Below are 22,470 nucleotides of genomic sequence, written 5' to 3' on the forward strand. Positions count from 1 at the left end.
ATACCCCAGAAACCCACCCTGCTGTGGCCACCAGGTGCCCACTTCCTACAGCATTGGCCGTGCCCATCCAGCACTGTAGCAGCGGGAGCCAGGGCCTGGCCAGTCTCCAGAAGGGTCCTCCAAGCAGCCTCACCTGAAGCCAAACTGGCCCGTGAAAAACACTGTTCAGCCCTAAGCCCTTCTCTGAGTCTTCCTCTCCCTGTGCAGGTCTGAGGGGACCCCACACAGGAAGACATAGTGTGCAGCCACGTTTCTACCACCCCAGCTCCTGCCACATTCTTACAGGCCTCTTAGACTCAGCTGGAGACACTGGGACTTCAAGTTCAAGGCTGCAGAGCTAGAAAGCAGCCGAGCAGGTGCTCCCTGGACTTGTGTTCCCGTGGGTCCCCTCCCCTGTCTCTGCCTTTGCTCACCAGCTAACTGCTGCTCCTCGTTGCTGCATGCACCTGTCCCAATGTGAATGATTCAAGAGAAAAGCAACTGGGAGTGGCCCTGTCTCCCTGCGCGCTCGGCACCCTCAGCACAGCAAGGCCCTGGTCCCGGGCTGAGGAGCCACCGGCCTGCGCTGGGTTGGTTGGCAGCTATAGTTTTTCCTCTTCTTTTGGTGCATTTGTTCAATTTGCTCGCAGTGGCTCATGAATTCTGACATCCGGAAGCGATTTCCTCCTCCAGGCATGCAGATAGGAACGGAGCTGCCCACACCCCACCCCCACGCAGGCCCTGCTTCTGGTCTCCTGGGTCCACACTGCAGGGACGGGTGGATGGACCCAGAGCTCTGGGAAGCCCCGCCTCCTAATCTATTTCCTTCCAGCCATTGCCTTAAACTAGGAACCCGGGACCCACATGCGCTGAGGAGTGGGGACATGCCCCAAGTGCATTTTGTTGCCGAGTGTATCAGCAGAGGCTGCAAACGCTGCAGCTGCGGTACAGAATAGGCACTCAGGTGCCAGGTCCCAAAGCTCAAACCCTGGCTTTGGCATTTGTTGGCAGTGAACCCTTGTTCTGGGCCTCAGTGGCCTCACCTGTAAGATGGGGCTGACAGCCTTAACTCCACGATAGGACATCATGAGGTCTCAATGGGGTCAGACTGGCAAAGCACTTAGAAGTGGGCCCAGACAACACGCACTGACTTCCAGGAGAGCTCAACGGGAAATGGGACAGACTGGACCAGTCTGTCACACATGCAGGCAAGCACAGGAACCAGGGCTGGGGGCGGGCCTAGTAGGGGCTTTGGGGGGTCGTTCTGATGAGGCTGCAGCTCCTGCTGGTGTATATGAGGGCCAAGTGTGTGGTGGGCAGGATTGGGCTGGGCTGCAGCATCCATTGGTTTATGTAAGAGACGGGACTGCAGACAGAAATGAGCCAGTCGTGTGTGTAGGCTGATGTGGGTGATCAACAGTGCCAGAACCCACACTGACAAACACACACAAGAGTCAGGTCTGGGATCACCTCTTATGAGGTGTCTTTGGAGATTCCCCCACTGGACCTCTGGACACAGAACTCCAGACATGGGGAGAATCTCAGGTTCTTTGGTCTGACCGCGGAGTGTATGTGTCAGAACTGAGTCTTGGGCCTGGCGCAATAGCATAGTGGTTAAAGTCCTTGCCTTGAACACGCCAGGATCCTATATGGGCACTGGTTCTAATCCCGGCAGTCCCGCTTCCCATCCTGCTCCCTGCCTGTGCCCTGGGAAAGCAGTCGAGGACGGCCCAAAACTTTGGGACCCTGCACCCGCAAGGGAGACCCAGAAAAGGCTCCTGGCTCCTGGCTTCAGGTTGGCTCAGCTCCGGCCATTGCAGTCACTTGGGGAGTGAATCATCAGATGGAAGATCTTCCTCTCTGTCTCTTCTCTCTGTATATATTCCTTTCCAATAAAAAGAAAATAAATCTTAAAAAAAGAACTGAGTCTCCTCAGTGGCTTAGACGGAGCAGTGGACAGCATGCCCAGATGTACACGGCGGACATGGCAGCCCATTGGGGCCTGCAGAGGACATCTGGTACCACAGCAGAGGATGGAGGGCAGAACAAATTGGCCAACTACTCCATTTCACAAGCGTTTTCTGCTTCAATCAAACTCATCTCTCCCTCCTGACAGGCCAGGACAGAATGAGCAGGCTAGCACTCTGACTTTCAGCTCTAGCACTGGTGAGGCTGGGTTTGGGACAGCTCACATCTGGTCACTGCCACATTTCCTGATGAACATTAAGCTGGGCCCTGCCCCAGAGCCAGTCTTGTGAGCTCCCTGTGTGTCTTGGTCCCCACCAAGGGCCGTGACCAGAGGCCAGGATGGGCCAGGGGCGAGGGGGAGGGAGACCCAAGGGTGCTCAGCACTGATGCTCAATTCTGCTGCTTCCAGGGCACCCCAAGTTCCTCCTTCAGGCCTGCGATCAGGAGGGACGTATAGGGGAGCACTTCCACCCACCAAGGACCCCTAGTCACAGCCCCTCACCATCCAAGGGACTCAGGGGAGTCAGGCGAGTGGTCCAGGATGAGAGGCTGCAGAGCTGAGAGGCCAGCCAGCCCCCATCCTTCCGCTACCACCCTAGTCCAGCTCCACCGTGGTCAGCTGCTGGCTGGCCAGGTGCAGCAGGCTTGGGGTATGGATCCAAGGGGGTGACACCTCATAGGTTTTATCAAAGGTGGTGGGGAGACCAGAGGTCTGTGCTCTGGGGTGTGGCTAGAGGGGCAGCAAGGCACACAAGTGGAAGGCCACTGCTGTGGTACCAGGAGAGGGGAGGCAGCACCGCAGGGTTGACGTAGATAAATAAGAAGGTGAAGGATAAGAGGAGGCTGTGGGTTGCAGCCCAGGCACCCTCTCACCACTCCCCCAGGCAGCCAGCACTGCCTCTCTGCCCTCCTGTGGCACCAAGCCCAGCACTGTGCACTTAGCAGGTGCCCAGTGAGGACCTGCAGCATGGCACCCCGACTGGCAGGAGGAGGGAGCTGCATCCAGTGGGTGCCCTGGCTCTGCAGGCCCTTGGTGGGTCCTAGAGGCAATGGGGGAGGTTGCCTCTGCAACTGTCCATGTTTTCGGCTCCTCACTCTCCAATGCGAACACCTGTGTTGACTCGGACACAAATCCTTAATCCAGCGTATCTGTGAAACGAAAGGGAACGGGTTGACGTGTCCCGCCTGGATCTTTCATCCCGTGTTCTCCTTGGAAGCCAGCTCTGGATCAGCCCCTCGCAGTTCACGGATCCCGAGCATCAGGCCGGGCTTGGGAGTGCAGTGGTGGTCTTTCATCCGTCCCGCACACTCACACAACATCTTGTGCCTGTGCTCATCCCACTCAGCACCCTGCCTGCTGGTGCCTCGCGCACGGTGCATGAGCCCCAGCTGCTCTGTGACGCCCAGTGTCACCTGCTGGAGCCAGGAAATTCCCTCAAGTGCTTTAAAACAGGTGAACCTGGGCCTGGCGCTGTGGCCTAGCGGCTAAAGTCCTCGCCTTGAACGCCTCGGGATCCCATATGGGCGCCGGTTCTAATCCAGGCAGCTCCACTTCCCATCCAGCTCCCTGCTTGTGGCCTGGGAAAGCAGTTGAGGACGGCCTAATGCTTTGGGATCCTGCACCCATGTGGGAGACTTGGAGGAAGTTCCTGGCTCCTGGCTCCAGATTGGCATAGCACCGGCCGTTGCGGTCACTTGGGGAGTGAATCATAGGACGGAAGATCTTCCTCTCTCTCTCCTCCTCTCTGTATATCTGGCTTTGTAATAAAAATAAATAAATCTTTTAAATAAAAAAGGTGAATCTGCTGGCCTTGCAGTGTGTGTGTGTGTGGGGGGAGAGACAGAGAGAGATAGAGATAGAGAGAGCGCGTGCAAGGCTTTGTCCCCACTCTCCCAGAGCCATCTATGTGGACCGTGAGCACCTGTCAGATGCAATGTCACTCCTCTGTGACTTCAGGGTCACAGGCCAGGAAAGCCAAGTGGGAGAAGGACTGGGAGGTGCTGCAGTGGAAGAGGGGCTTGTGGCCCTGGAGCCCCGTCCTCGCCCCAGGCAGAGAACCTGCCTCAGCTCCTGCTGCTGGACTCAACTGGCCCCTCCCAGGGCTTTTTCCTGTCCCGGAGGCCTGGGTGGCGTCTCCACCCTGCTGAGTCACCTGGGTTTTTCTAGGTGCAACTGGCAATTACTAACCACAGCAAACCATGAACTCCTTAGCTCCTGGCAGAGGCAATTCTGGGAGGCAATTTAGAAATTTAAACATCTGTCCTCTGGGCCTATTTCTAGAAGGTTTTGGAGGTCCCAGGCCTTCTGTGGCAGGTGCTGGACGAATCAGATCCCGATGTGAGAATAACGGCCCCTAGAACATGTGCCCTCTTGCTTTGGGCTTCCAGGAGTGCCAAGAAGCTCTATGTAATCTGTCCTGTGTGCAGGTGTCCATTTCTCGAACATTCTTGTGAGGTCCTGCACTGTGAAACAGGGCAGCCCAGTCGGAGCTAGCTCAAGTCCCCTGTTTCTCATCCCCAGGAGTCTTTGGTGAGGCGCTGTGGCCGCACAGGTTGAGCTGCTGCCTGTGACGCTGGCATATCATGCAGGTGCTGTTTGCAGGTGCTGATCCAGCTCCTGCTAATGTACCTGGGGAAGCAGTGGAGGGCGGTCCCAGGGCTTGCGTCCCTGCACCCACGTGGGAGCCGCAGAAGATGCTCTGGTCCCTGGTGTCGGCTTGTCCCACCTGGCTGTTCCAACCATTGGAGAATGAACCAGCAGATAGATTTCACTCTCTTCCTCTGTGACTCTCCCTTTCAAATAAACAAATAAATACTTCTTTGAAAAAACAAAAAAGAAAATGATGAAATGACCAACTTCTCTGACTCTGGGTTGGTCACCCTAATGTGTAGCATTAAAAAAAACACAGAATTCTAGGGTCAAAGGTGAGTCTGGTGGGGGGGACACAAGAGCCAGGAAACATCTCACAGTAGTCAACGAGCAAGCACTGGGTTAGCACGAATGCAGCTCCATTTCAGCTGGGTTCTGCCCAGAACCCCCGTGTCTCCCATACGCCTCTGTGAGAATTTCTCACACCATGCACGCTCACACAGGTTACCCACGTGCCAATATTGATACTTTAAGAACAATCAAAATCCATGTGCAGTGTTCTGGTTTTCAGCGACGTAAGGAGCAAGGCATATCATGCAAGAAGGAACGCCCTGCCTGCAGGGGAGAGCAGGCAGAGGGCAAAGTGCACAGGGCAAGCTGGGAGCACAGAGGACAGGGTCAACCCCAGACGGGGGACGCGAGCTGTGGACTTCCTAGAGGAGGTGGCATCCGAACTGAGCTGGCGAAGAGGGATGCACAAGTGTAATGGGGCGCAGCCACTGACGGCTCGCACCCGCTTGTCAGGTTGCTTGTAGGGCAACTACAGGAAAACTTTGGGCTGTGCTAACTCCCTTCTTGTCTAAAACCTTGTATGTGTGGCTCTCAATCTGATTGGAGGATGAGAGCCTAAAAACTCCTGACTTTGCTGCTCAGCACAGTGGCTCCTGGAGTGTAGTGGGAGCTGCTGTCACCAAGCTTGGAAAATAAAGACTCCTCCTGACATCCTACACTTGGGTCCAATGTGATCTTTCTCACACTGCACAACACAGGACCTGGCCGTGCCAAGGGATGGGCCAGGGCTCTGCTTCTTGAGGGATAACCTGAGTGGGACAAGAAGCTCCAGGTAGCAGGTGCTGCAGTGCTTGAGGGCCAGGGTGGGGGGACAGGTGCCAGGCGAGTGAGCCAACCGGGAGAGCCTGGGGACAGGACAGAGTGACCCAAGCCAAGGATAGTTCCTACTTGTTCCAGGCCTGGCTGCACAGCACTACACGGCTGGCGGAGCGGGCCCTGGATGCAGCACAAGACGAGCTCTGCGCAGAGTTCCTGCGCCCACACCCCCTCGGTGCTAACGTGCTGAACACCATCGTTGAGTCACTCACCTGCCTCCTCTTCAGCTGACCACATCGCCCTTCCACAATGCTGCCCAGGATGCTGTGGGGGTGGCAAGATTCACTCTGCAGTGTGGGGGTGTGTGGGAAGGGCGGTTCTCTGTCACTTACTCCTGCCCCGAGCCTGGCTGCGGAGTGGGAGCCGCTTGTGGGTGTCACACGCATTAGTCATCTGCGGAAGGCTGCAATCCACTGCTCATCCCAGCTGGAGAACTTGAAAAAGAAAGGGCTGCAGCACTGAAAATGGCCAAGCTGACAACGTTGTCAGTGTTGCTGGCTTCCGGGTTTTCAGGGTCAGAAAGACATGACAGGCAAGAGATGCCAGGGCCGGGAGCAGAAGGTCTGACCACACAGACTTCTGACCTCTGTGGGCCTCCATGTTCTCACCTGGGAAATGGCACAACAGTAACATCTCAATTGGAAGTGGTGATGACAGGCCCTACACCCATGTGGGAGACCCCGAGGAAGCTCCCGGCTTCTGCCTGGCCCACCTCTGGTCGTAACCATCTGCGGACTGAATCAGAGCATGGAAGAGCTGTGCCTCTCTCTTTCCCTGCCCCTACCTTTCAGAATCAATCAATCAATCAATCTTTGAATAAAAAGAAAGGAAGTTCTTGACCTAATAAAGATGGGTGGGGAATGAACCAGCAGAGGGAAAATCTCTGTCTCTCCCTTGAAGTTTAAAACCAGAGGTCTTTTATCTGTTAACAATCCCATGGCTCACGCCGGGTCAGTTCTTATTCCTCTGACCAGCTCTTCCACTAGTCTCTCCAGCTCTCACATGGCCACCACTGGCTGAATGCTTGGCTGGACTGGGCCTCCCACCAGGCTCTCCAGCAACTAAGTCCCTGACAACTGAGCCCCCACCCAGTGTCCCTGCTGCAGACACTCGTGCTGTCAGGCACTGTGGGGCAGACAAGCAGCCCAGCAGCGGAGTCCCTGTGAAATGCTGGCGTGCCTCATGGGAGCACTAGTTCCAGGCTCTGGCACCTTCAGTGGGGCCGTGTGGAAGACTAGGATGGAATTCTGGGTTCCTAGCTCTGGCTTCACCCAGCCCTGGCTATTGTGAGCAGCTGGAGGAGTGACTTCATGAATGAAAGGTCTCTGGCTCTCTGCAGTTCAAGGAAAAATAAAAACACGTTAAAAGGAGTGTAAGGAGGGGTGGGCATTATGCAGAGTTGCTAAGTCGTCATTTGGAACCCAGATCCGGTGCGGAAGTGCCTAGGACTGACCTCACATGTTTCTGGTGCAGCTTCCTGCTGATGGCACACAAGGCCCAGTTACTTGCGTCCCTGCCACCTGTTTCGGAGACCTAGCTAGCGTTCCTGGTTTCTGGGTTTGGTCTGGCTCAGCTCTAGCGACTGTGAGCATTTGGGGAGTGAACCAGTGGATGGAAAATTTCTATCTCTTCTGTCCCTCAGCCTTTCAAATAAACAGAACTTTTAAAACATTTTATGAAATTTTCCTTAACCTGGTTTTATTCAAGTTGACTCACTGAGGGAGTGGTCAGCTGGCCCAATGCAGAAGCATGAGGTCCTCTATGTACTACACCCCTCCCCCCAGCCTTGGTGTGTTGCCTTGCTTAAAAGAGAAGTCACTGACAATCTTTCTTTTTTGTCTTTTTTTTTTAAAGATTTATTTATTCTTATTGGAAAGTTAGATATACAGAGAGGAGAGACAGATAGAAAGATCTCCCATTCAATGATTCACTCTCCAGCCAGAGCTGAGCTGATCCAAAGCCAGCAGCCAGGAGCTTCTTCTGGGTCTCCTACGTGGGTGTAGGGTCCCAAGGCTTCGGGCCATCCTCAACTGCTTTCCCAGGCCACAAGCAGAGAGCTGGATGGGAAGTGGAGGAGTAGCTGGGACATGAACCTGCACCCTTATGGAATCCTGGCACATGCAAGGTGAGGATTTTAGCCACTAGGCTACCGCACTGAGCCCCAACCTGACTTTCTTGAGCCCATCTACCACCATTGACGTGCCCAAAGAACATGGTATTGTTGGCCAAAGGACCTTGAGTATTGTGGAGGGCGACAAAGGAGCTGGAGTTGCACCAGCTCCAGCCTCAGTCTTGGGAGCATCACCCTCAACTCCCAGGGGAGCCAGGATTTCAGCATGGCTGTCTGGCCCCTGCTTGATGTCCTATAATGGACAGCTGCTGTCCTCCATTGTACTCCTAATGTGTTTGCTTGCTGTGTGTCATGCGGGTGGACGAGGTACTACCACCAGGCTACTCTGGGGGATGTTCCAGAACACACTCTATTGGTCAAAGCAAGGTGGAAGGTCTGCCCAGATTCAAGCTGTAAATTCTTAGATTCTGCCTCTTGTGGAGAGCGATACCAACATCTCATCTTGGACTTGGTGCAGCTTTCTCTTCCCACGGCTTGCAAAATTCACACTGTTCCTGTCATCCACTAATGAGATGTAACCTCAGGACCTCTTACCTGGGAATCCCCTCCCCATTCTCTTGCAGCCCCTCCCCCTAATCCCCACCCACGGACCTGTGGCTCAGATAATCTCAGCGACCAGTCCCTTGGGGCCCACCCACAGTCCCTCCTCCCGCTCCCACGCCCTGACACCTTCCAGGCCAGCCTGGTTGTATAAGTGAGCTTCCACGAGTGCCCTCCCCTTCCTCCTCCATCTTGCCCTGGCAGCCCCCCACCCTGCTACCATGGCAGGAGGCATTTCCCTTCTAGTTTTCTCCCCCTCCACAGCGCCCCCTTCTTACTCTGCTGGAATAATGAAGCTCCTAATACCTTATCGCGTCTGGTGTTTCGGCTCCTGGTAAACTAATCGTGCGGAGGCCTTGGCTGCGGAAATCAGCTGCGCGCAAGAAGTTAAGTGCATTTTAAAACCTAACAGGTGGGGTGGCAGAGAATCCCAAAATTGGTAGGCATTTTTAGTTTACCACACTAAGAGTAGCCTCTGACCCCAAAGATGAGCCTCAGTGTAATTCCTTCTGTCCCTTCATCTCCCATTGTCTCTTACACTGTGACAGGAACCCCAGAGCTTCAGTCACTCACTCAACAAATATTTATTATGTGCTAGCCCCACCAGCAATCAACACAAAGCCGCTGCTCCAATGAATCTAATATTCTAGTGGAGGGAGTGGACGGGCAAGAAAACAAGGACCCGGTGTTGGGAGCAACAATGCCAGCTTTGGGGCAGAGTGCAGGACAGGGAGGTGGGGACGTGTGTGGGCAAGGATGGCAGGGCAGCGCGCGGTTTCTATTCTGCACAGAGGGTGAGAGCTGTGTGGGGAGAGACGACTCAGTACCATTTAGAATGCAAAATGAAAACAGAAGACAAAAAGCACCCAGCGGCTCCAAGTCAAGCACCATTTTTTTCAAGGCTAATTTAAAAAAAACAAAGCCTACTCAAACTCTTGCTATGAAACAGCACGGCTCCGCCAGTCTGATTGTCAAGGCAGAGTCACTCGGCTCGGAGCCGCAGGTGTGCCCTTCTGGAGCGCCCTGAGCGCCGGCCCTGCTGCCTGGCTTGCGGCGAAGATCAAAACGACACCAGAAAAATGAAAGTCGCTCTGCTTCTGCTACCATTTCCGACCGCAAGGTTGCCTCGCCGGAGTGATCTTTTTTTTTTTCAAAGGACGTAAATCACTTATCACTTCCTGCTCCAAAGGCCTCCCTCCGGGCTGCCTCAGGGATGAACCCCAGCCCCTCCCCAGCGCCAGGCTCCAGCCTCGACAGCGCACAGCTCTCCGCGGTGCAGCCGTGAGCCGTCAGCCCCCCTCCTCTCGGAAGCCCGGGGCCTGGCTTGGCACGGCCCAGCACCAGCTGGGACGCCATTACAAGACTGAGTCTCCTCCTTCGCAAGCCGGGCCCGAGACCACCTCCCAGGGTCTATGCGCAGGCTGCGGAGGGCGTAGGGTGGGTGCCCACCGCGGGCGGCCAGGGGGCGAGGCCCTCCGGAGGGGGCAGCGAAGGCCTCGGGGAGGGCTCGCCTCCGAGGCGTCCCACCCAGCGGCCGACGCTGCTGCCCCGGGAGGCAGGCCTCGGCGGTGTCCCAGGACCCCCCCCGACGACCCCGGCACCCCCACGCCAGGGCTTCCCCCGGCCGGCGCCCACGCCCGCGCGCAGCCCGCGGCCATCCCGAAAAGCCGGGTCCTGAACGCCGGCCCGGGGAGCGGCGCCCGGCGCGCACCCAGCGGGCATGCGCAGACCGCAACGCGCAGGCTCAGGCCTCGGCGGAGGCGGAAGCTCGGCGCCGAGACGCGGCCGGGCGCGCGCCTCCCTCGGCGCCGCGCACGCGCACGCGCACGGGGCCCGCGCCGCCTCAGCTCTGCCCCGAGGGCGCGCGCCCGCCGCCGCCTCACGCCGCCTCACGCCGCCGCCGGGCCGGGACCGCTGTGCGCCCGCGGCGCGAGGCGTGGGAGGGAACGCGGCCCTCGGCGCCGGCGCCGCCCCGGCGTCTGTCTCCGTCGCACGGCGCCGAGCCGCGGCCTGAGTGAGTGTGGGGCGCCGGCCGGTCGCGGGCAGGCCCGTGGCCCCGAGGGCCGAGGGCGGCGCGGGGCCGGGCCGACCGATCCGGCAGAGACCGGCTCCTCCCGGGTCCCCGGGCCACGCCGGCCGCGGCGCTCGGGGGCGGGCAGGGAGGCTGGCGGCGGGGGCGTGAGGAGGCCGGGGCCGCCTGCGGGGGCCGGGAGGCTCGTGGGCTGCGGGGGAGGCCGTGGAGGCCGGGGGCGCGGGAGGACGGGCGCCTCCGCCGAGCCTGAAAAACAAAAGGGGCAGGGAGGAGGAGGAGGAGGACGACCGGGCGGGGTGGGGGACCGCGGGCCGCGCAGGGCGGACTCCTTCCCCGGGGCGCGGCCGGCGTGGGCTCCGCGGGACCTGCGCCCCGAACCCCGAAGCCTCCCGCAGGGTCCAGCTCGTCTCCGCCCCGCAGCCCCCCGGGCGTCGCGTGCTGGGTCTCCCTCGGGGTTCCCTTTGTGGCTTGGTGTCTTTGCTCGCGGGATGTCGTAGGGAGCTGCCCTTCCTTTTGCTTGGAGCCCTGGCCACAGTGTCTCATTCTTGCTCCGTGAGCCTGCAGCTGGGTTTTTGGGCGCCGAGATCTCGGATAATAGTAATATTGTGGTGATGACGGGAACGGGTGCGACTCAACGGAAGGCGGGTCAGACTGGAGTTTGAGACTTGGTTTCGCACTGGGATTTTTGCTTCGAAAGTAAACATCTTCACAGCTGGAGAAAATAGGCCCTTAGTATTTGAAAGCAGAGCCCCCACCCTTAGTATTTTTGTTGTAAGACCGGTCATGAAAACAGTGTCCTGGCGGGACAGTTGAGCCTTGTCCCAGCTGGGAAACCTCTGCTAAGTGTGGATGAAGTAATTCAACCCAACTTCCGTCTGTGGAGGCACAGTCGTGTTTTTATCCAGTTGTGCTGTTAATTTGAAAAACCCCGTGATATTTGAACAGGAAACTTTTCGTAAGGACGTGTGCGTTTCCGAATCCTTCCCCGTGTCGTTGGTTTCTGTCGAGGCTGGCTTTGCATGGGCGAGACGGGCTCAACTTGCCGGGCATCTTTGGAGCTTTTCCTGGAGGCTGCGGGCGCCTCGGCAGAGCGCCAGGCTCTCCTGAAGGGCCTTGCGGCCGGCGGCTGGAGAGCGCACAGGGGCCCTTCCGGGCAGCACGCGCTCGCCGGGCTTCAGTGGCCATCCTTCAGTAAGAAGCCAGAAGCCGTGGCATTCAGAACTTAGTTCTTACAAGTTGGGTGAAGTTAGGGAACGCTGTGCGAGTGTCCAAGAAGGCGGAAGGGGAGCTGCGAGGGCCCGCGGCCGTGTGCCCGGCCTGTGGCCGCTGTGCTGGCCCGGGGCCGCGGAAGGAAGCCTGTGCACGCCCTCCGGGGCGCCCTCAGAAGGAGGGACTTCGTGCTGTACCCCCTACGACGTGGAGCTACGTGATTTGGAAAGCTGCTGTCCCTTTTTTGGGTGTGTGTCTGAGTTAGACCCTGACGATTTTAGGGACACATTTTCCGTCCCTCCCTCCCCCCCACCCCTGTATCTTATGATAATTAAGTGAGAAGACAGTTAAAATTGTCATAAAAGATGGGGTTGAAAGTGTTAACACAATATGTAAAATACTTTGAAATCAAATGTTTCCTGTTTAGTTTTTACTCCTGTCAGTTCTCATTTTGAATTAAAGTGATATTAAAACTTTGCCTGTTTTAATATTTGCAACTGAATTTTTTTTTTGCCAGTAATCAGATAAGCGGTTCATTTTGCCCTAAAGCTCTAGTCTATCAGAGCACATTTTCATTACTGTTTTTTCCTGCCAGGATTCCTTAAACAATTAGTAGTAGATTGCTGTGGGAAGCTGAGAATTTGTTCTGATGCTTGTATGAATGATTGAAGAGGAGAACTTTTGGAATTTGGGCAACGTGAGGAGGTAGCATGATTGTCCTCCGGGAGGTGTGTGCCGACTAACGGCTCCTGCCCTGGGGGTGTCGGGCGTTGGGGCGGCCCGGATTCCCCCAGCCCGCCTGAGGAGGCAACTTTGGATCTGTGTAAATTGTGTGTAGAAGTGGGCTGTTGGAGCCCTTGCTCTCTGCCAGCATTTTGGCAGAAGTTCATCTCATTCCATGACTAAAAAGATAGCCTAGTGCAAGAGAAATGAATTTCATATCTGGCAGTTCCTGATATTAATTTCTAGGAATTATGCAAAATCAATCAGAACTGTTTCTGGTTATAAAGCAACAGGGCTTTTTTTTTTTTTTTTCCTGCGAAGTGCTCTTAGTCGTAGCCTGATTTCCTAAACAAGGAAAAAATAGTTGGTGGGGGTGGGTGCTTGCAGCTCCAGGATCCCACATGGGTGCTGCCTTGTGTCCCAGCTGCTTCACTCCAGATCCAGGTCTCTGCTTGTGGCCTCGGAAAGCAGCACAGGTGGCTGATGTCCTTGGGACCCTGCACCCACGTGGGAGACCCACAAGGAGCTCCTGGCTCCTAGCTTTGAATCACCTTGGCTCTGGCCATTGCGAGCTTTTAGGGAGTGCGCCAGCAGATGGAAGAGCTGCTTCTATCCTTCTATCCTTCTGTTTGTAAATCTGCCTTTTCAATAAAAATCAGTCTTCAAAAAGAACTGTTTTATTAACAGAAGTAGATGCTTTTGTCTGAATAGCACTGTTCCCGTTGTTGCAACAGGGAACCTGAGAGAACATGCCACCAATGGTGTGAGAGCCACCAGTGTTCAGAAGCTGAGGGGGAAGAAGGTAACATTGGGCCGGCATCTGGGGGAGTCCCAGTAGTTGTTGGGGTGTTCCTGCTACTGCCTTGTGCGAGTGAGCCAGAGAGGCATGTGTTGCTGCTCCGGGCTTTGTCTTCGGTCCATCTGAGTTGGGGCTGTATTTACAGTTTATATTTTTGAAGATTTATTTATTTTTATTGGAAAGGAAGATTTATAGAAAAGGAGAAGGAGAGACAAAGATCTTCCATCACTGGTTCACTCCCCACATGGCTGTAATGGCTGGAGCTGACCCTGTCACCCTGTCTGAAGCAGGAGCCAGGAGCTTCTTCCAGGTCTCCCCTGCAGGCTCCCAAGGCTTTGGGACGTCCTCGACTGCGTTCCCAGGCCACAGGCGGGGAGCATGGGAACACGGATGGGGACATGGGGTCCTGGTGCTTGGGAGATGACCATTAGGGCATCCTGATGTTAGAGAAGGCCGGATCACTCATCTCTTCAGCCAGGCCTGTGCCCTGCGCAGTGGGCGGCCCTGGTGGCTGTGCTGCTTGTGACGCTCCTTGTTGGGATCCGGGGTACTCTACTTCTGATCCAGTGTCTTGCTCATGCCTCTTGGGGGACCTGGGTGGAGTTCAGGCTCCTGGCTTAGGCCTGACTCTTACAGGCATTTGGAGAGCAAACTGGAGGACAGAAGAACAATGTGTCTGCCTCCGCCTTTCTAGTAGATGAAAATAAGGAATTAGCAGTCAAAGTTTAACCCAGTCGTCTGAAGAAGAAGAGTATGCCTAAATTACCGTGTCTGGAACAAGTCAGTAATTATGTTTTCTGCTTGAATCTCACTCTGTCAGAACATGAAGTTCTCATCCGACCCAGGTATAGCATATAGGCCAACGGTTTCACGAATGCATCAGAATTGTTTGCTTTTAATCACTTCAGATTTTGGTAGAAGTATTGAATGCTTGCGGTAGTGATTGATGCTTATTTGCCAAAGGCTGTGCCTCAGTGTCCTCTAGGTCTGCTGGCTTGCTGTGGTTTCTGATGGGAGCCAGTGCTGTGGGAAGCAAGGAGAGAAGCCGAAGCAGGAGCCCTTGGTGGGACTGCTGCTCTGCATGCACTTCTACCAGTTGAGAGTTTTCCCTCTTGCTTTTTGGTGACACACTTTGCTTCATTAGTAGGGTGCCGGTGCATCTACACCAGGGCTCAGAAAACCCGGAGGAGTCTTGTTTGTCAGCTGTCTGTCTGCTCTCCTTCCTTGTGGTTTGACTCCCGGCTTGGCATGCAGGTGGGTACTCGGGCATCAAAGGTTTGTCTTGGCTGAGCTCATGAGGGAGCTTCATGTTTGTGTTCGTGGATTGTGTGTTTTGTGAGAAACAACCATGAAGGCTGAAAGTTCTTTCCTTCCTTTTTCTTAGTTACAGGGAGAGAGGGAGCTACCGAGGGAACTTCTGCCCACTGTTGGTTCACCCCCGAGGGGCTACAGCAGTCAGGGCTGGGTCAGGCTGAAGCCAGGAACCTGGGACTACATCTAGGCCTCCCACGTAGGTGGCCGAGTCCCAAATACTGGGCCAACTTTGCTGCTTTCCTGGGCACATTAATTGGGAGCCTGGTTGAAAACAGAGCAGCTAGCCCTCCAGCTGGTGCCCGTGTAGGAGTTCTTGGTGTTGCAGGTGTGGCTTATCCCGCTGCTGCATCGCTGGCCCCAGAAACTTGTTTTATGTGCTACTGTATCCCTAGCGTCTGACACAGTAGTTTTTGAAAGAGAAAAACCAAAGAACGCTTTCATATTAATTGTTGGACAATTAAAAAAAAATATATTTTTTTATCGGAAGGCAGATTTTTAAAAAAATTTTTTTATTGTATTTTTGTTGACAATATTTACATAGTTAATTACGGTAAAAAAAAAGGTTCAGGGGGTATAGGGAAGTGGGTAATACTGTTATGTCTATATTGTTTCCATCATGTATCTGAGGTAAAGGGGGATGTTGACAGAGAAGCCCCACCCAGTTTCCCGCCCACCCCAAGTCCCGGATGTGGGGCATGCTCTGAGATCCTTGTTCAAATGGTTTTAATAGTTCTCCAGTTATGAATCGCTGCCAGTTTCACTCGATGAGGTCGTCCACTGATTGACACAGTCCATCATAGAGTCCTCATTTGCCCAGTATTTCGCTGCCAACATATAGCTGAGATGGTTGATTGACTTGCTCTGTCCTCTGTCTTTTCTTGGCTAGGGTTCTGAGTCTAGCAGTTTGATTGGGGAGATCTCCACAGAAACTTTGAGGTATTCCCAGACCAGATTCTTGTATGTTCTAGCAAGCACAGGGCCCAGCACAGTCCATCACCCCGATCAGCTGGTGGTTTCAGTTGCTGGGTTGGTTCTGTTTTCAGTCCTGAGTTGCACTGGAACCAATGGGTGTTGCAGTCCAGCCTGGTTCTGCCCAGCACACACTCGGCCCCCGCATCAGCCAGTGAGAGCTGCAGCCTAGTCCGGGTGACCCACAATAACCCCCACCAGGCCCGCTCCCTACCCTGGTTTGCCAGTATGTATAGCAGACTAGTCCAGTCTGTCCCCCATCCCATTTGGCTCTTGTACTTGTCAGTGGGTATTAAAGCTTAGTTCCATCTAACCAACTCAACCATCCAGCCCTCACGGATGTTGTTGAGTGCCTCTCTGTCTAGCCATCCCAGCCCCCGTCTTAGTTTTCATGCCCTCGCGTGGGAGTAGTGACCCAAGAGGGGGGAACCCACTTTTTCCCTCCCAGGTCTCTCTCAGTCTCGGTTTATGCACTCTTCGGGTGGTTCTGTGATTTGACTTGACAGAATTAGTCCCCAGTGCCAGCTTCCGCCAGTTGATGCTGCGGCTAGGCCCAAACATCCCTCACCCACTCTAATGTATACTTGCACCAGCAGGAATAATCCGCCCAGCCTGGCTTTTCCCTGATCTAGTCCACGTGCAGTGCACAGGTGTTGCCGCCTTGCTTAGTCTGGTCTGTCCCCTTCCCAGCTCAAGCTCTCTAGAGGGAGTAGCTGTCTGGCGAGGGGACCAGCCCCTTAATCCCCCCGCCGGTTCTGCCCCTCCCTTCCTGGATCTCACGTGTGCTGGTTGGATGCTGCAGTCCAATCCAGTACAGGCAACCTCACCCTAGCGTTCCATAGTGTGCACTGGTTTTGTCGCGACCAGTCCCGGCTCGACCCACACTCTGTTCTGGTGTTCGGATTTACCAGTGTATGACATGAACTGATTCAGCCTGGTCTGCCCTGACCTATGCCAGATGTATGCCAGTGGGAAACTTTCCATGGCCTATTCTGGGCTGTTTCCTATCATGCTTCTTGCGCTTACCTGAAGGGACTGTGTTCTGCCAGAGGAGTTGCCCAGGCTCCTCCATCAGAACCTCTCCCAGTGCCAGATTTTGCGCATACCAGGGGGTTCTTGAGCCAGTCCTATTCAGTTCACCTCATGTCCTAGCAGGAACAGTGGGTTTTCTTGGCTGGCTTTCACCGCATTCTGGTTCTTGTTGTTGGATGTTTCAGCCCAGCCATGGCTCGTCCATACCCCCGTACAGCTCACACATGGCTCAGTAAGGGGTTGAGACCCAGCCTAGTCAGTCCCACATCCACCCTGGTTCTCCAGGACACCAGATGATGTTGGGGTCTGGCCTGGCCTGGTGCATCCAATCCCAATCCACACTAGTGCCTCGGGAGATTGCAACTGTCTCCTAGATAGAATGCAACCCCCATTCCAGCACACGCGCCCCTTAGTGGGAACCTCAACCCAGTTAAGGTGTCCCCTTACCTCCCCAACTGGGCCTGTTCCTAGCTGTAGATCATGCGTCTGCCAGTGGTTGCTCTGACTCAGCTTGTCTCAGTCCCTCACTTGTCCTGGCCTCTGCCTTAGACTGTGTGGCTTAGTGTCCTTGATTCAAATAGGCCAGTAGGTGCAAGAGCATGGCTCCGCATGACCTGTGCTCCATGCTGGGTTCTCGTTTTGCTTGTAGGCTAAGGTTTGCTCAGTCCTGCCCAGTACATTCTGTTCCGTTACCAATTTCTTCAAAGGAAGAGTTACCGCCATTGGGAATGTTAAGGATTGACTGAGATCCCAGAAGCACAGTGGGATCAACCCGGAGCTACCTAAAAAGCGATTCAGACAACCAATACCCCAGAGCTCCCTGGCTGGACAGCAAGCAGGCAGAGCCTGGCACCACATGTGCACTGGCCGCCCTGGGGGAGGCCGAGGACTCATTCACTGCCTTGTGGCAGTGTCTTTGGCGTGAGTCCCCAGCATTGGGTCCGACCCGGCAGGGGCACCCCCCACAGCCGCCACACTGTGAGGAGCGTCACTTGCCCCCTGGAAGGCAGATTTATAGAAAGATATGCAAAGAGAAAGACCTGTCTGCTTGCTCACTCCCCAAGTGCTGCCAGAGCTGAGCTGATCCGAAGCGAGGAGCCAGGAGCTTGTGGGTCTCCCACAGGGGTGCAGGGTCCCAAGGCCTTGGGCCGTCCTCAACTGCTTTCCCAGGCCACAAGCAGGGAGCTGGATGGGAAGTGGAGCATCTGGGACACGAACTGGTGTCCATATGGGATCTTGGGGTGTGCAAGGCAAGGATTTAGCTACTACACTATCACGCTGGGCCCTTACTATTAAAAAAAAAAAAAAAGACATGCATTTATTTATTTGAAACATGAAGCAGCAGAGAGAGGGAGAGATTCAATACACTGGTTAACTCCCCAGATACCACCACCACAAGGGCTGGGCCAGGCTGAAATGAGTCTGGAACCCCAAAAAGCTGGTCTCTCATATGGGTTAAAGGGACTCAAGTGGCTGGCCGAGACTTGAACTGGCACCCATATGGGGTGCCTGTGCATGCAAGGTGAGGATTTAGCTACTGAGCGGTTATGCTGGGTCCAGTTGTTGGATGATTGTTAATTTCAGTGACCAACTGCCACAGTTTTGTTTGTCTTGGTAAATAACTTCACTTAAAATCAGGCAGGACTTGATACTAGGGAAGAATTTGGGTTACCTGTGTTTTCACTCTTGTCTGCCTTTTAAAAAAACAAATACCTGGAATTAACTATGTAAAGATTGTCAACAACAATACAATAAAAAAAACAAACAAAAAAAAAACAAATACCCTCAGAGGAGCCATGAAATATATTGCTCTCTCCCTTTTCAATTTTATAATGTTCTTTTTCTGTACAAGTGAGCTAGGACTCATCTTAAGTGCTGAAGACACAGAGAACTGTTCAAGGTGACAAAGTGAATGATCCAGAGAGTGCTTTGCGAGGGCTGAACGCTAAACCCTCGCAGCATGTTCAGGGGTAGCTGTCTCCTCGCACAGATGTGTCAGCTGCGCCTTGGGCTGGGTCGTCCCTGACCTTGTTCAGAGGCGTTTGCTGCTGTGTGGCTGGCCAGAGACAAGTTTGGAAGGAACAGGGGAGATCACACAGCCTGGAAAGGAAGTCGGCCTCCAGGGGAGCTCCGTGAGACGGGCAGCGTGGTCTCTTCAGTGGTAACACAGTGCTGGGGGACGCTCAGTGCACAGGCCATTCAGCTCCAGGGATTTTTCAGTGGTTGTTAGAAGGAGTGGCAGGACCCCTGCTGCAGCTCGGAACTTGGTAGAAGTGCAAGGGCTGCTGCCCCACCTGTGGCCTGAGCCCAGCAGGCTCTTGAACTTGGTGTCAGTTGCCTGTATGCCTGTCTGGGTTTGGGAACCTGTGCCTTAGAGTGTCTTGAAATGAAGCAGTGGTGCCCTGACAGTGCACCTGGCTTCTGCTCACCGCCGGGACTGCCTTGGCTGTGGGCTTCAGAATCTTGGAAGATGCGCCTACTTTCTATGTAGGGGGTTGTAACTGCTTCATGCAGTGCAGTCGAGTTATTGTGATTTTTTTTAAATTAAATCTTGCTTTGGAATCTAAAAGAACAATTCTACATTAAAATAGCAGTTTGTATGGCTTTTAGACTTGTAATTTTTGGCAAATAGCAGAAGTGTGTGTACATTTTAGTACTTAAAGCATAGGTTAAGTTCCCTGCTGGTTTTGTTTTGGTACTGAAAAATTGGCTAACAGGTATTGGAGTCAGAGTAATTGCCAAATTGTAGGGTGACTAATGAAGCAGTGTTATGTGAATTGATTTTGTGCCTAGTAATGAATTCATTTTAAAATTTAATACGTTTTCTTTGGTCTTTTGTGTTGTTTTTTCCCCTAAGAAAAGGCTAAATGAAAGTTAAAGAATCTACAAAGATGAAATCAGTGATAAGCCTAAAATGTGGTATATATGTGTATATATATGTGTGTTTAAGACTTATTTTATAAATTAGAAAGGCACAGTTAAGAGAGCATGAGAGTGAGTGAGCGAGTGCTCACCTGTCTCCTGGTTCATTCCCCAGATGGTTGCAAGGCCATTATTGGAGCAGAAGCCAGAAGCCAGGAGTTTCTTGGTCTCCCACATGGGTGCAGGGGCCCAAGGATTGGGCCGTCGTCTTCCACATGGGTGCGGGGCCCAGGGACTGGGCCGTTGTCTGCCTCACATGGGTGCAGGGGCCCAGGGACTGGGCTGTCGTCTTCTACATGGGTGCAGGGCCCAAGGACTGGGCTGTCGTGTCCCACACGGGTGCAGGGGCCCAGGGATTGGGCCGTCGTGTCCCACACGGGTGCAGGGGCCCAGGGACTGGGCCGTCGTCTCCCACACGGGTGCAGGGCCCAGGGACTGGGCCGTCGTCTCCCACACGGGTGCAGGGCCCAGGGACTGGGCTGTCGTCTTCCACATGGGTGCAGGGTCCAGGGACTGGGCCGTAGTCTTCCACACGGGTGCAGGGCCCAGGGACTGGGCCATCTGCTGTTGCTTCCCCAGGCACATTGGTCAGGAGCTGGGTCAGAGGTGGAGCAGCCAGGGTTGCCAGCGCTACGGGCAGCAGCTCACTCCTCCATAGTGCTGCCCCTGTGTGTGTTATGTCTTGTGCAGGTTTAGGTCCTGTCCAGTGACAAATACAACATTGTAAGCTCAGGGGCCAGGATTCTCTGGCCGGTTAGATATCTGTGTGCGGCTTAGCTTCCTCTGAGGACTTTCTCCATGGGCAGTGAGGGACTGTCGTCAGGAATGAGGACAACACCCCTGCTGGGATTCTTGGGAGTTTTCGGAGTGTTTGTTGGTTCCAGAATGTTCAGGTAGATGAATGAGAGGCTCGTGGAAGGTTTTAAGGTCAGGGTTTGTGGGGAGTTGCAGAGCCTGATGCCAGTGAAGGTGTTGGGGGCTCTGCTTGTTGGAGGGCTCTTTAGGGCTGTGGACATTGTCACAAAGGTGGAGAAGGATGGTAGGGAGCAAGTGCAGGCCCTGACCACCGCCCAGCTTGTAGTCAGCTGTGCCGCTCCCTGGCAGCAAAAACAACATGAGCTGCAGCAGTTGCTTTCTCTGAAGTTCAAGGTGTAGTTCAGTCAGTCATACATTAAGTGTGCTTGTAAGGGCTCCTGGCCTTGGGGCTGGCACTGTGGGTGAAGTTAGCACCTGCGGTGCTCCATCCATATGGGTTTGGTTTGTGTCTCGGTGACTCCACTTCCCAGTCCTGCTTCCTGCTAAGGATCTGGGAAAAGCGGTGGAAGGTTGCCCGAGTGTTTGGGCCCTTGCCACTCGTGGGAGTCCTGGATAAAGCTTGTGGCTTCTGCCTGGCCCAGCACTGCCCATTGTAGCCGCTAGGGAGTGAGCCAGCAGATGGAGAGCTCTCTTTCTGTCTCTCCCTCCTTCTCCGTAATTCAAACTTTAAAAATAAATAAATGAATCTTTAAAAGCCATAACAGAGGTCTGACCCAGAAGAGCTTCCCCCGGATTGTTTATGGATGATTTGCTGCCTCTGGGCCTGAGGAATAGCTGCCTTGCCTTTCTTTTTTCGGGTTGCTTCTACAACACAGCGCTCTCGCCACCCCATGACCTCTGCGGGTGACTGTAGGTATCCAGCGGTTTCTGCAGCCCTCCCTGGATTGTGATGGAGTTGCACGTTCACTTGCCGCTTGGATTTGCTGTTTTGCTCATGTTGTACTATTAGAGCTTTTCCCTCATTGATTTGCAGTTTCTTCATGTACTTAGAATTATAGTAGTTTTGTTATATATTTTGCCACTATTACTCTAGTATGCAATTTGACTTCACTGTTTTTTTAATAAGCATTGAAAAGATTAATATAGGTTAATTTATCAGTCCTTTAAAACATTTTAAGAAATGTTTTATTTTTATTGGAAAGTCAGATTTACAGAGAGGAGAGACAGATGTTCCATGTGCTGGTTGACTCCCCAAGTGGCCACAACCACTGAAGCTGAGCTGATCTGAAGCCAGGAGCCAGGCATTTCCTCCAGGTCCCTCATGTGGTGCAGGATCCCAAGACTTTGGGCTATCCTTGACTGCTTTCTCAGAACACAAGCAGGGATCTGGATGGGAAGTGGAGCAGCCATCCTTGTGCATGTAGGGAGAGGGCTTTTAGGCTACTACACTGGGTCCTATCCATGCTTTTTTAAAAAAAAAGTTATTTGAAAGAATTACAAAGGTAGAGGCAGAGACAGGAATGTTTTCATCTGCTGGTTCTCTCCCTGAGGCTGCAACAACTGGTGTAAGGTGGGGCTGAAGCCAGGGACCCTGAGTTCCATCTGCTCCGCCTCCCCTCCTGCCCGAGGAAGGTGGGCCCAAACACTCCCTCTACTTTCCCAGGGATATTTGCAGGGACCTGGATTGGAAGTGGAGCAGCTGGGACTTGAACCTGCACTTATATAGAGTGCTGACATTGCAGGTGACAGCTTAACTAGTTGTGCCACAACACTTGTTCCTATAGTTAATGCTTTTTCTTGTTTTTCCTTACCCTAGGCCATTAACTAACTCCTGTTCTTCTTTTTTTTTTTTTACATTTTATTATTATCATTTTATGATATAGTTCCATATTCCCTTATCCCCTCCCCAATTCCCTTCCCCCCCACCTAGTTCATCTATATCATTACTAACATATAGTTCTTCATACTTAGTCATATGTCCATCATTGCCGGCATGGACAATGGCAGAGAGTCCAGAATCCTATTGTCAAGATATAGTAAACAGTTTCATTGTAAGTCCATCTTTGTCTAGAAGCAGAAATGCATACCACACTGCATCCTCATATCTGGATGTTAGTCTCCATTTCACAGCTACTGTACATCCCCTTAAATGAAGAGCCACAAAACAAAATCAACAATAGAAAGAAAAATAGAAATTTACAATGCCATGAAGTTAAATAACATGTTACTAGATATGACAGTCTCCATTACACAGCTACTATACACCCCCTTAAATGAAGAGCCACAAAACAAAATCAACATCAGGGAGAAAAAAGAAATTAACAACACCATGAAGTTAA

The 22,470-nt window shown here is 53.6% G+C and overlaps 1 protein-coding gene across 4 annotated transcripts in view; it reads left to right on the forward strand.

Moving 5' to 3' along the window:
* The first annotated feature begins 9,577 nt into the window (after window positions 1–9,577).
* The window catches only part of PTK2 (protein tyrosine kinase 2), a 261,868-nt gene continuing 248,975 nt past the window's right edge, over window positions 9,578–22,470 (forward strand). For 2 of the 4 annotated variants that reach the window (XM_058668437.1, XM_058668443.1), the window contains exon 1: window positions 9,578–9,783. The gene's annotated coding sequence lies outside the window, so the exon portion shown is untranslated. Of the gene's footprint in view, window positions 9,784–10,219; window positions 10,390–22,470 lie in introns of those variants that run through there. The other 2 variants (XM_058668442.1, XM_058668436.1) reach the window with 2 other exon arrangements.

The sequence above is a fragment of the Ochotona princeps genome, chromosome 9 (genome assembly GCF_030435755.1).
Source record: "Ochotona princeps isolate mOchPri1 chromosome 9, mOchPri1.hap1, whole genome shotgun sequence".
Taxonomy (NCBI): Eukaryota; Metazoa; Chordata; class Mammalia; order Lagomorpha; family Ochotonidae; genus Ochotona; species Ochotona princeps.